The sequence below is a fragment of the Sorex araneus genome, chromosome X (assembly GCF_027595985.1).
Source record: "Sorex araneus isolate mSorAra2 chromosome X, mSorAra2.pri, whole genome shotgun sequence".
NCBI classification, from domain to species: Eukaryota; Metazoa; Chordata; class Mammalia; order Eulipotyphla; family Soricidae; genus Sorex; species Sorex araneus.
Genome location: NC_073313.1, coordinates 149,965,712 through 149,978,744, shown reverse-complemented (window position 1 = coordinate 149,978,744; position 13,033 = coordinate 149,965,712). Strand labels below are relative to the sequence as shown.

At 40.5% G+C, this 13,033-nt stretch overlaps 1 pseudogene; it reads right to left on the bottom strand.

The window, feature by feature from the left end:
- Positions 1 to 1,194: 1,194 nt before the first annotated feature.
- LOC101542965 (prohibitin 1-like) lies at positions 1,195 to 2,064 on the bottom strand (annotated as a pseudogene).
- Between the last annotated feature and the right edge of the window lie 10,969 nt (positions 2,065 to 13,033).

Sequence of the window (13,033 nt, the reverse complement as noted above, 5' to 3'; positions counted from 1 at the left end):
TCAAAAATTGGTAGACATAGTAACAGGTAGGAAGGGACATGTAGTGTCAGGTAGTGAGATGTTGAGGACATGTAGAAAAAGTGAAGATAAACTAAACAACTAGGTATATAACAGTGTGATTCAGGGAGTTGAGTAAGGTAGTTTTAAGTTACAAGCCATGATCCAAGACCCATAAATGCCCATGGACCTGTACCCCATTCCAACAGCTGGCATCCCATATGGTCCCCAGAGCATCACCAGGAGTAATTCCTGAGTGCAGATCCAGGAGTAACCCCTGTGTATCGCCCAGTGTGACCCAAAAAGAAAAAAATGATTACAAACCTCAATATCGACATGAATCCCTAAAATACATTGAGAAAAACAGAGCACTTCATGACATTGACTATAAACATAACTTCAATGATTCAATGTCACTGGCCAAGCAAACAGAAGAAAATATTGACAGATGGGACTACATCAAACCAAGAAGCTTCTGGACTGCAAAAGAAACATGCTACAGACTGGGATTAAATATTTGCTCACTGCTTATCTGAGAAATTGTTAAATCCAAGATATATAAAACACTTGTAAAGCTGAACAAGAAAAATCTATTAACCCCATAAAAATGAGGAGACGAACCAAAACTTTCCCAAAGAAGATATACAGATGGCCAAGAAGAGAAATGCAAATTAAAACAAGAATGACTTACCACCTCACAGCAGTGAGACTGGCATACATCAAAAAGAACAAAAATAATCAGTAATAGCATGATTATGGGGGAGAAGGAAAATTTCACCTCTAGTTGAAATGTTGACTGGTTAAATCATTTTGGAAAAACAGTATGGACACTTCACACAACCTAAGAATTGAACTTTCATAAACCTAGTAATTCTGCTTCTTTGTGTGTACCCCAGTGGCCCAAATACTTCATTCAGAAAAAAACATTTGCTCTTCTATAACCATTGCAACACAATTCACAATGTCCAAAATCTGGAAACAACCTATATTTCCGAGAACAGATGATCAGATAAAGAATCTAATATCCAATACCTGTCTACCTGTCTATCTAGTGGAATGCAATTTAGTTAATTAATTAATTAATTTTACAAGCGATTTCTACTTTTATTTCCTTCACTCGAAGCCAATCACGAAATCGTCACAGTGATTTCTGGGGCGGGGGCGGGGGGGAGGGGCCGGAGGAAGGCGGCGCCGGCCTCACTGGGGCAGCTGCAGAAGCACCTGTCAGGCAGGCAGGTAGGTGATGTTCCGGGAGCCGGAGAGCTGGTAGGCGATGTCCTCGACCGCCTCCAGCTTGCGCAGCTCGATCAAGCCGTCCCCGGCGGTGGCCAGCGAGTTAGCGATCAGCTCGGCCGCCTTGGAGTTGCCTTCGGCAGAGATGATGGCTGCCTTTTGCTGCTCGGCCTTTTCCACCACGAATCTGGCCCTCTCTGCTTCCTGCTGAGCCACCTACTTGGCTTCTATGGCTTCTGTGAACTCCTTCCCGGAGTTCAGATGAGTCAGGGACACGTCGTCCAGGATGAGCCCGAAGGTGGCTGCTCGTTCCGTCAGGTCATTGTTCGCCTGCCTGGAGACCAGCTCCCTCTGGGTGATCAGCTCGCCAGCATCAAAGCGAGCCACCACAGACTGGAGGATCTCTGTGGTGATGGACTGCAGCACGCGCTCGTTGTAGTCCTCGCCGATGCTGGTGTAGATGCGCTGCAGCTGGCTGGCCACCGGCCGGAAGAGGATGCGCAGGGTGATGTTGACATTCTGTAAGTCTTTGCTGCCCGTGATCACGGGCACGTTACGAGGTCAAGAGCGGCAATCAAAGATGATTGGTTTCTGCACCCAAGGTATGAGGAAGTGCATCCCTTCCCCCACCACGATGTCCTGCACGTCACAAAACCGGTCAAAGATGACAGCTCTATGCCCAGTATCCACATTGTACAACAAGGCCGAGTTCACCACGCCTCCTGCAAGAGCTAAAGCCAGGCCGAACTTGCCAATGGACTCCAACACTTTGGCAGCCATGTCTCCTTCTGCTGAACCTACTCACACCTGTTCCTACTCTGACCTCCACATGAATTCCTCCAACTTAGTTAATTTTAAAACAGAAACAAAATCATGCAAATTGTTGTTGCATGGATATTTCTGGGGATTATCATTCTGAATATAGATGGAAGTAGAGGAAAAATTAAAGATAATCTCTTTCATAATTGGAACATAAAAAGACATAGCAAGAAAATGACAAATGCCTAAAGGCAATAGGACATAAGATAACTGGCATATAGAACTAAGGTGGATGGGGGAGATAATATAGGGAGAGGAAGAATTGTCACCAAGGGGAGAAGGTAAATTAGGCACTCTGGTAGAAAGTATGATATTGGAAAATTGTACCTATGTCGGATTTTTTTTTCTTTTCGGGTCACACCCGGCGGTGCACAGGGGTTACTCCTGGCTCTGCACTCAGGAATTACTCCTTGTGGTACCTCTGCACTCAGGAATTACTCCTGGCAGTGCATGGGAGGCCATATGGGATGCTGGGAATAAATCCGGGTCGGCCGCATGCAAGGCAAATGCCCTACCCGCTGTGCTATCACTCCAGACCCTATGTCGGATATTTTTTTAATCCGTTGAATAGGGTTTTATTTCCTAATTTCTCTAAGAGTTTAATACCATGGTTAATAACAGTGATAAAACCGATATTTTGCCTAGAAGGCAAGTCTGATTTCAGAGGAAATGACTTCAGACTTTTGCCTACCAATATGATGTTAGCTGTATTTTATCTGAACTTTACAATGTTGAAGTAAATTCCATTTAGCTACATTTTGTTGAAAGTTTTTAAATTATAAATTGATATTGATTAACTTCAAAAGCTTTTATTATATCTATTGACACGATCTTTTTGCTTTTTTTCTGGGCTGCACCCAGTGGTAATCAGAACTTACTCCTTACTTTTTGTTCAGGGATCACTCCTGGTAGTTCTCAGGGAACCATAGTTGCATAGTTTAATTCCAGGAATTGAATTTTGGAGTGGGGATAGTATATAGAAGAGAAGGGCCTTAACCTCTGTACTATCTCTCTAGTCCCCAGTGATGTGATTTTTAGCCTGATTTTTGTTCATGTGAGGCATCACATAAGTTGATTTCAGTATGTTGAACCATCCGTGAGTCCTTGGAATAAATTCCACATGGTCATAATTACTATATTACGTAGTGTTTAACTTGGTTTAACAAGATTTTTTAGAGAATCTTTTTTTGGGGGGGGGTGGTAACAACGGGCGATGCTCAAGGGTTACTCCTGGTTCTGCACTCAGGAATTACTTCTAGCGGTGCTCAGGGTACCATATGGGATGCTGGGAATCAAACTCGGGTCGGCTGCGTGCAAGGTAAATGCTCTACCCACTGTGCTATCACTCCAGCCCTGATTTTGTAGAGAGTCTTAACATCTATTTTCTTTTTCTTTTTATTGAATCACCGTGAGATACAGTTACAAAGCTTTCATGATTGAATTTCAATCATACAATGACTGAACACCCAGTGCACATTTCCACCACCAATGTCCACAGTATTCCTCCCACCATCCCCATCCCATCCCACCCCCTGCCTTGCACACGGCCAACCATGGTTCAATTCCTCCATCCATCTCAGAGAGCCTGGCAAGCTACTGAGAGTATCCCGCCCACACGGCAGAGCCTGGCAAGCTACTTTTGGCATATTCAATATGCCAAAAACAGTAACAACAAGTCTCACAATGGAGACGTTACTGGTGCCCACTCGAGCAAGTTGATGAACAATGGGACGACAGTGCTACAGTGACAGACATGGACAACTTGTGAACTTACTGATACAATTAATTGACATTTTTCTACCTGAAATCTGTTTGTTTCGAAGTGGCTTTCTTTTTTCTCATATTTTCTCCCTTTCTGCATTAATGTCAGTGCCTTTTGAATTGCTCCAGTATTTTTTTACTGGAGCGATAGCATAGCAGGTAGGGCGTTTGCCTTGCATGCAACTGACCCAGGTTTGGTTTCTCCATCCCTCTTGGAGAGCCCGGCAAGCTACCAAGATATCCTGCCTGCACAGCAGAGCTTGGCAAGCTACCTGTGGCATATTTGATATGTCAAAAACAGTAACAAGTCTCACAATGGAGATGTTACTGGTGCTGGCTTGATCAAATCTATGAACAATGGAACGACAGTGCTATAAACAGTGCTACAGTGCCTTTTGCATGGAGATCAAGTTCCATTTGTCTCTTGTTGTTTCTCCTAAGTATTTTTGTGTTTGAGTTAAGAAAATTTCCATCTAGATTTCTAATACTTTGTCCACTTTTAAATTTATTTATTTATTTTATCTTTAAAAATATTGAATCACTGTGAATTACTGAGTTTTATAATTGAGTTTTAGGTCAACAATGTTCCAACACCAATCCCCTCTTACAGTGTCCACTTCTCTCTACCAATGTCCCAAGTTTCCCTCAGGTACCCCAAGTCTGCTTCTTTTTTTCTGTTGTTGATGTTTATTTAAACCAAAAATAATGCTTATTACACATTCAGACTCCGAGTTCTTTTTTAGTTACTCAATAACACATAGCTGTCCTGGACTCTAAATTTTCATTGGCAGTAACGTCATTTAACTTATATTTTATCTGCAACAGTATCCTGCACAGCATCTTGCTTACAGATGATTCTTGATAAAATAGTTGAATCTACTTCCCTCCGATATTATGAAGAGAAGCAGTGTCTTGATTATTTTCTTAGCATTTTTAACTTCCATTGTTTTTATCAAATTTGTAGGTTTCTACTTTCTAAAAATAAAAATTTAATCATAATTTTATTCATAAAAGGTTTTAAAAGGCTTCTCCGAAGGACCCAGATATGGTGGAATTCTGCTAGAGTTGTTCTCAGTATGACCCAAACAAAATTTTATCCAAGGAGCATTCTCATACATTGCTGATTAACAGGCAACTAGTACAATTTGTATATGTTAACTTGGTGATACTTAGTAAAACCTTTAAGAATACTAATACTATCAACTTGAATATATATCAGTTGGAGACTGCTGGGCTAAATAATGGGTTATCCAGTATAGTAGAAGATACAAATGGGCACAATTGCACACGCCTCCCTGAATCCATGTCCTCTGCAAGCTGGAGAGTTTTCCATGAACCCTTGAATCAGGTTAGCCTCGTAACTGTTTTTGGCAAGTAGAATGTAACAAAAGGAATAGCATGCACTTTGAACCTCTATTTTCTGGCTTCCCCAAGTCTGCCTCTTGACAGGCACTATTTTCTTTTTCTTTTTTCCTCTCTTTTTGTTTTCTTTTTGGGCATTATCAAGTTGTTGCTGATATGGTCCTAAGCTTGTCACTTTACCTCCTTTCAACACCTAGACCTAGTCTAGAATGAACATTTCCCTCTACCATTCTCATAGTGATCCCTTCCCTGACCTATCCACTTCTCTTCCCAAACCCAACCCAGTGGCAAATAACCTATAAAGGACTAGTTCTCTTGCTCTTTTGTTCCTTTGCCTTGAGGTGTTAATTTATTTCCCTACTGTGTTTTTTTCCCTCTGGGAGAGCCCAGCAAGCTACCGAGAGTATCCCACCCGCACGGCAGAGCCTGGCAAGCTACCTGTGGCATATTCAACATGCCAAAGACAGTAACAAGTCTCACAATGGAGACATTACTGGTGCCCGCTCAAGCAAATCGATGAACAACAGGAGGACAGTGACAGTGACTGTGTTTCTTTATCTGCTGCCTATGAGTGAGATCATTCTGTGTCTGTCTCTTCTTTCTGACTAACTTCACTCATCATGAAACTTTCTACGTATTGGCAAATTGTATGATTTCATCTTTCCTTATGGCCAAGTACAATTCTGGTGGGTGTGTGTCTGTGTGTATCATAACTTCTTTATTCAATCATCTATTCTTTGACACTTGGATTGATTCCAGATCTTAGCTATTGTGAATAGGGCTGCAATCAACATAGAAGTCTAGATGTCTTTTCTGCATTGTGTTTTTGAATCCTTGAGGTATATTCCCAGGAGTGAAATTGCTGAGTAATTTGGAAATTACTAATTTTTTGAGGGATATCCTTATTGTCTTTCAAAAAGACTGGACCAGTTAACATCCCCACCATTGTTTTTCTTTTTTTTTCTTTTGGTGAGTTTATTTGTATGAAGTGATGTCTCATTGTTGTATTGATTTGCTTTTAATTTTTTTACATGTTTATTTACCATGATTTATAATACTCTAAAGTATACTTTTCTTGTTTACATCGTTTCAACACCACATCCATCACCAGAGTGCTTGCTTCCCTACACAGAGTCTCAACTGCCCTTTCAACTCCACTGTCAGGCAAGTTCTGTTTTGTAAATGGAGCTTACCAGAAATGGACGTTTTCCTCCATTTCTGATGTTTTTGGCCATTTGTTTCTCCCTTGCTGTTTCTTTATATATCACTATATAAAATAGATCTTTTAAAAATAAGAGATGTTTAATAAAGGTAAATTCCTAAATTTCCACAAAAGTGTACTTTTGTGGAAAAAAAAAAGTTGAGTACTTTTTCCAAAACCGTTTATCTTTATTTTTCCATGTACACACATTTTAATTATATTTTGAATAATTCAGTTTTAATATAATTTAAATTTTACATGAAATAAATTATATAAATATACAATATAGTAAAAATGAGGAGAGGAGAATTTTTTAAATTAAATCAAAATATTTTCCCTTCACCACAACAGCTAATTAGAGGGAGAGAACAGAAAGGAATGCCCTGCCACAGTGACAGGGTGGGGTGGGGGGAGATGGGATTGGGGAGGATGGGAGGGATGCTGGGTTTACTGGTGGTGGAGTATGGGCACTGGTGAAGAGATGGGTTCCCGAACTTTGTATGGGGGAAGCATAAGCACAGATGTGTATAAATCTGTAACTGTACCCTCATGGTGATTCATTAATTAAAAATAAATAAATTTATTATTAAAAAAAGGTACAGAAAGAAAAAAAGGTACAGAAAGTACATATAGATGCTGATAAAAAAAACAAAATGTGGATGTGGGACAAATATGATGTTTCCCATATATCATTCTTCCACAATGGTGTATGCTTGTAATCTGGTTTAGAATAGGAGTTGTCAAATAATAAACCACAGGCAAAATATTTCCTCCTGTCTGTTTTTATAAATGAATCTGTATCAACACAGCCACTTTCATCATTTAAGTAGTGTCTGTGGCTGCTTTTTCTCTATAAATGTAGAATTGGATGGTAGCGAAGAAAGAGATTATATGTGCTCAAAAAAAATCTAAAATATTTACCATCTCATCCTTTGCAGAAAAAAATTGCTAGCCTTCAGCCTTGTGTATTAACAGTGCAGGCAGAGATAAACAGATGAGCAGATTATATTTTTAGAAGCAAAGCAGGAACAAGCCTGTTGTGTTCTAGGAACGCAAAGGACAGTGTGGCTAAAACATAAAAAGACCCAGATATGATCATTATTTTTTCTTATTTTGCAGCACATTTGCACCTATTACTTTTTATTCAGCCAGTAATTCACTCATTCAACAAATATTCAGGTTTCTACTCTGTGCCAATTATTGTTAGTTGCTTCATTCTGTGTGTGTGTCTGTCTGTCCGTCTCTCTTACACACACAAACACACACACACACACACGCCATAATAAAAGAAACCAAGAGGCAAACAATTTAACACAATATACTGGAGGGTTTTTCTATTCTGAATAAAATACAGAGAAGGAAACATTCACTTGATAGTAACTTAGAGAATATCTTTCTTAACAGCATTTTGTTATACCTTTATTTAATCTACTCTTTCTATACTAAAATGTATAAACAATAGAACCCAAGTGGTAGTGGGTAGGGCACTTGTCTTGCAAGTGGCAGACCCAGCTTTAAACCCCAGCACTCTATATTGTCCCCTGAATCCTGTTGGGTGTGATTCCCTGAGAGCAGAGCCAGAAGTAATCCCTGACATTGCCAAGTGTGCCCATGCCCCCCCCCCAAAAAAACCCACCAAAATGTGAAAATAACTAATCTTCATGCAACTCCTAGAAAACAACGTTTATGTTTAAACATATGAGACTTAAAATCCAACATAATTTGCAGATGCAAATGAATAGAAAATACATTTTCTCTCACTAGAAAGTGAAAAATAATAGATTCCTTTTCTTTCTTCATTATCCCTCCTTTCTCCCTCTCTCTTTCTCTTCCTTTCCTTTATAGACTCAAAACAAGATCTTTTAATTTAATCATTCAAATTATGTAGGCCATGCAAAAAAAATGAATTCAGATCTTTAACGCCAGGCACAAAAGTCAGATCAAAATGGATTAATAACCTCAATCCATAAGGTACATGCAGGAAAACATAGGTAGAACCCTCCATAACATAGAAGCTATAGGCATCTTCAAAGATGAAACATAGCAGGGACTGGAGTGATAGTACAGCGTGTAGGGTGCTTGCCTTTCACGCAGCTGACCCGGGTTCAATTCCCAACATCCCATATGGTTACCCGAGCACCGCCAGGAGTAATTCCTGAGTGCAAAGTCAGGAGTAACCACTGTGCATTGCCAGGTGTGACCAAAAAAAAAAAAAAAGATGAAACATCGCTAACCAAGAAAGTGGAAGAGGATAAACAAATGGGACTACACTAAGCTAAGCTTCTGCACTTTAAAAGAAATGTTGACCAAGATATTGAGACAGCCCACAGAATGGAAAAAATATTTACTCATACCCATGAGATAAAGAATTAATATCCAAAAAAAAAGAATTAATATCCAAGATATATAAGGCAATGGTAGAACTTCACAAGAAAAAAACATTTGACATCATCAAAAATGGGAAGAAGGAATGAGCAGAAACTTCCTGAAGAAGAAATACAAATGGACAAAGACACATGAAAAAGTGCTCTACATCACTAATCATCATGGAGATGCAAATCAAAACAACAATGAGATATCATCTCACACCACAGAGACTGACACAAATCAAAAAGAAGAACCAGTGTTGATGCAGATGAGGGGAGGAAGTGACTCTCATTCATTGTTGATTGGAATGCCAACTGGTCCAGCCTTTTTTGGAAAACAATATGGGCATTCCTCAAAAAGCTAGAGATTGAGCTTGCATATGATGCAACAATACCATTTCAGAACAGATGACTGGTTAAAGAAACTATGGTATACATCTACACAGTGGCTTACTATACAGTTGTTAGAAAAAATGAAGTAATTAAATTAGCTTATAAATGGATGGGCATAGACAGTATCATGCTGAAATAAGTCAGAAGGAGAAGGCCAGACATATAATGACTGCACTCATTTGTGGGATATAAAAAAACTTACTATGCGACGAACATCCAAGGACAGTAGAAACAGGGGCCAGGGGCTAGGGGAGAGGGTAGTTGGGAGAGAGTATGGGCCATTATGGCCGTAATGGTTGGAAGGGATTGCTCTAGATGGGAGATGTGTTCTGAAAGTGGTTCAAGGACCAAATATGATGGCATCTCAGTAGCTGTGTTGTAAATCATAATGGCCAAAAGGAGAGAAAGAAAGAGAATTAGAGAGAGAGAGAGAGAGAGAGAGAGAGAGAGAGGGAGAGGGAGAGGGAGAGGGAGAGGGAGAGTGACTGTCATAGGGGAAGGAGGCAGTGGGTGGCAGGAGGGATATGGGAGATACTGGTGGTAGGAAATATACACTGGTGGAGGCATGGGTATTAGAACATTGTATGACTGAAACCAGATCATGAAAGTTTTGTAATTGTATCTCATGGTGATTCAATAAAAACATATATATTTTTAAAATTAAAAAAAATATTTTCCCTTCAGCACTCAGCAGTGAAGAAATCTGGCAGGCACCGCAACACTGGAGAATTCTCCAGGCCCCATAACGAGCCGATATCTCCAGGATGCCCTAGATGGAGCAGGTGCAGTCTCCCTGCCTTCTCCAGATGGAATCCCGGTGACCATGAGCATGCTCCGGTATATGGCTATCAGGACTATTCCTCCAAAGCACGCGGCTGCTTACACGGCCGTGTGACCTTTCCTGATATGCAAAGTGAGCAATTGAAAATAAATGATCTAGTGCCTGCCCCTGCCCAAAACTAGAGAGAGAGCAGTGACACATAGGGCCTCGAGTGCAAGTTGCGGCCCACTAACGGCTCCTGGCTCCTGAACGGCCATGATCCCGGAGGCACACAAACCAATCTCGGAACACAGGGGCTTTTGGCAGAAATGCATCTAGACTGAGCATTAAACTATGGCGCCATGCCACCCCAGGTGGGGAAAGGTGTTTGTCCCTTCCACCTTTTCTCCCTAGCGGCCCAGGGGCTGCCACCTTTTCAGAGCCTATTGGACAGCCAGGTATGGGACTGCAGTGACGTGACACTCGGGGCCTCACGGGATGGGGGGTGGAGCCGGCCCCTCTACCCACCCCGACAAGGCTCCAAGTTGCTGCCCATGAACAGATACTGGCTCCTGAACGGCCATGATCCCAGAGGCACACAAACCAATCTCTCAGCGGCTTTTGGCAGAAATACCTCAAGACTTATTACTAAAATATCAGAAATCCAAAAAGCTCTTCATATCAGCAATAGAAAACAGATTATCTAATGATGCCTTTTCGGCAGGTCTAATTGTTGGGGAAAATTCCAAATAATAATGGTGGGTCTTTTGTCAAAATATTGAATGTGATCAAAGTGGAGAGAGAGAGTAAGGTGGAAATCATCTGCAGCATAGGAGGGGAATCACTGTGAGATACACCATTACAAAGCTGTTTATGATTGGATTTCAGTCATACAGTATTCCAATACCTATCCCTCAACCAATGTACATTTCCCAGTGTCCCCAGGTTCCCTGACATCATCCCCACCCCCCACGCCCTGCCTGCCTCTATGGCAAGCACTTTTTTTCTCCTTCTTCTCTCTCTCTCTCTCTCTCTCTCTCTCTCTTTCTCTCTCTTTCTCTTTCTCTCCCTCCCTCCTTTTGGGCATTGTGGTTTGCAATATTGATACTGAAAGGTTATCAAGGATATCCCTTTAAATACTTTTAACACTCAGTTCTTCCACAGCATGATCATTTCCAGCTATTGTTGTCATACTGGTCACTTCTCTATCTTATCTACCTCAGCCCCCCCCCCGCCCTTGTGGTTAGATTCAACCATTGACTAGTCCTCCTCACCTCTGTTTTTCCTGGTCATGCATATTAGTCTTCTACTATAAATATTTTTATATACCACAAATGAGTGCAGTCATTCTGTATGTGCCCCTCTCTTTTTGACTCATTTCACTGAGTGTGATACTCTTCATGTCCATCTATTTATAAGCAAATTTCATGACTTCATTTTTCCTAATAGCATTCCATTGTGCAGATGTGCCATAGTTTCTCTATCCATTCTTCTGTTCTTAGGCACTCAGGTTGTTTCCAGATTCTGGCTATGGTCAATAGTGCTACAATGAACATTTGTATTGCACAATGCACAATGAAGAGTGCAGATGGTGTTTCTGCTGTGTGCTTTTGGGCCTCCAGAGTATATTCCTAGAAGTTGTATTGCTCAGTCATATGGAAGCTCAATTTCTAGGTTTTATTTGAGAGACATCTACATTGTTTTCCAAAAAGGCTGGACCAGTCAGCACTCCCACCAACAGTGAAGGAGAGTCCTTTCTCCCCACATCCATGCCAACACCAGTTGCTTTTGTTCTTTTGGATGTGTGCCAGTCTCTGTGGTGTGAGATGATATCTCATTGTTTTTTTTGTTCTTGCAAGATTGGACCAGTTTTCTCAAATGCTCAAGCTATTCTTTGTTTGAAAAGGTTCTTAGCCCTCCCTGAAGTCTAAATGAGAGCTTTTCAGAGTAGTGGGCTCTAGGTTAAATGTTTTTAATTCAGCACCCTGAATATATCATACAGCTCTTTTATTGCTTGTTTGATATCATGTGGAAGGTTTGTTGTGATTTTTGTTGTTTCCCTTGAATTTGAGGTTTTTCTTATCTCACTTCTTTAAGTAGTTTTTCTTTTATATTTACCATTTTGATTACTATGTGTTTTAGTGTTGTTTTACTTGAATCTATCTTGAATCTTGTGCTGAAGTCTCTCTCCAGAGACTGGGGAAGTTCTCAGTTATTATTTATTCCAACAGTCTTTCTTCAAATTTCTCTTTTCTCTCTCCTGCTGGTATTCCAAGTACTCCAAGATTTGCTAATATCTCTCAATAATCTTACATCCTCTTCTATTTATTTACTTCTATTTTCTTTTACTACTTCATCATTGTTGATGGCTTGTATTTTTTCCTCATCATTTCAGATGATTCTCTGCATTTTAAACTCTTTCTGTTGCTTTGGCTTTCTGTTATATTCTTTCACTCCTTTAATTCCATTTGCATGGACTTTTGGATAATCTAGACCAGTTTATCCTTGAGCTGCTCTCTTCAAATGATTGCTTTTATTTCCATTGCCATTGCATGGTGTGTTTGACATTCTCCTTGGTTAAGCCAGGGGCGTTATTTGATCTTTAAGGTTTTCCAGGACTTCTGTCCTGTCTGCCAGAACAAGTGAATTTCTTTGTTTCCCTATTGTCCTTAAAGACTTGTATGTGTTGAAATTTGAGCTTTAAATTTCCAATTATTTGAGTTCTAATCTAATTCGGTGTTTTTCATTAAGAGGTTACTACTTATAATCTGTTAATCTACCAACTTCTGTGTCCTTGAAATGCCATTTCAGTGGTCATGCAAAAATTCTTTTTACATACTAAGATTTTTATGGGAATAATCAGACACATAAGAGAACCACAAGTCCTTAGAATTAGTGGGGTTGGGGCTGGAGAGATAGCACAGCGGGTAGGGCGTTTGCCTTGCACGCGGCCGACCCAGGTTCAAATCCCAGCATCCCATATGGTCCCCTGAACATGGCCAGGGGTAATTCCTGAGTGCAGAGCCAGGAGTAACCCGTGTGCATTGCCAGGTGTGACCCAAAAAGCAAAAAAAAAAGAAGTAGTGGGGTTGAAGCAGTATAGTCATGTCTATATGGTTTTGGATTGGGGCTGAGGTTAGA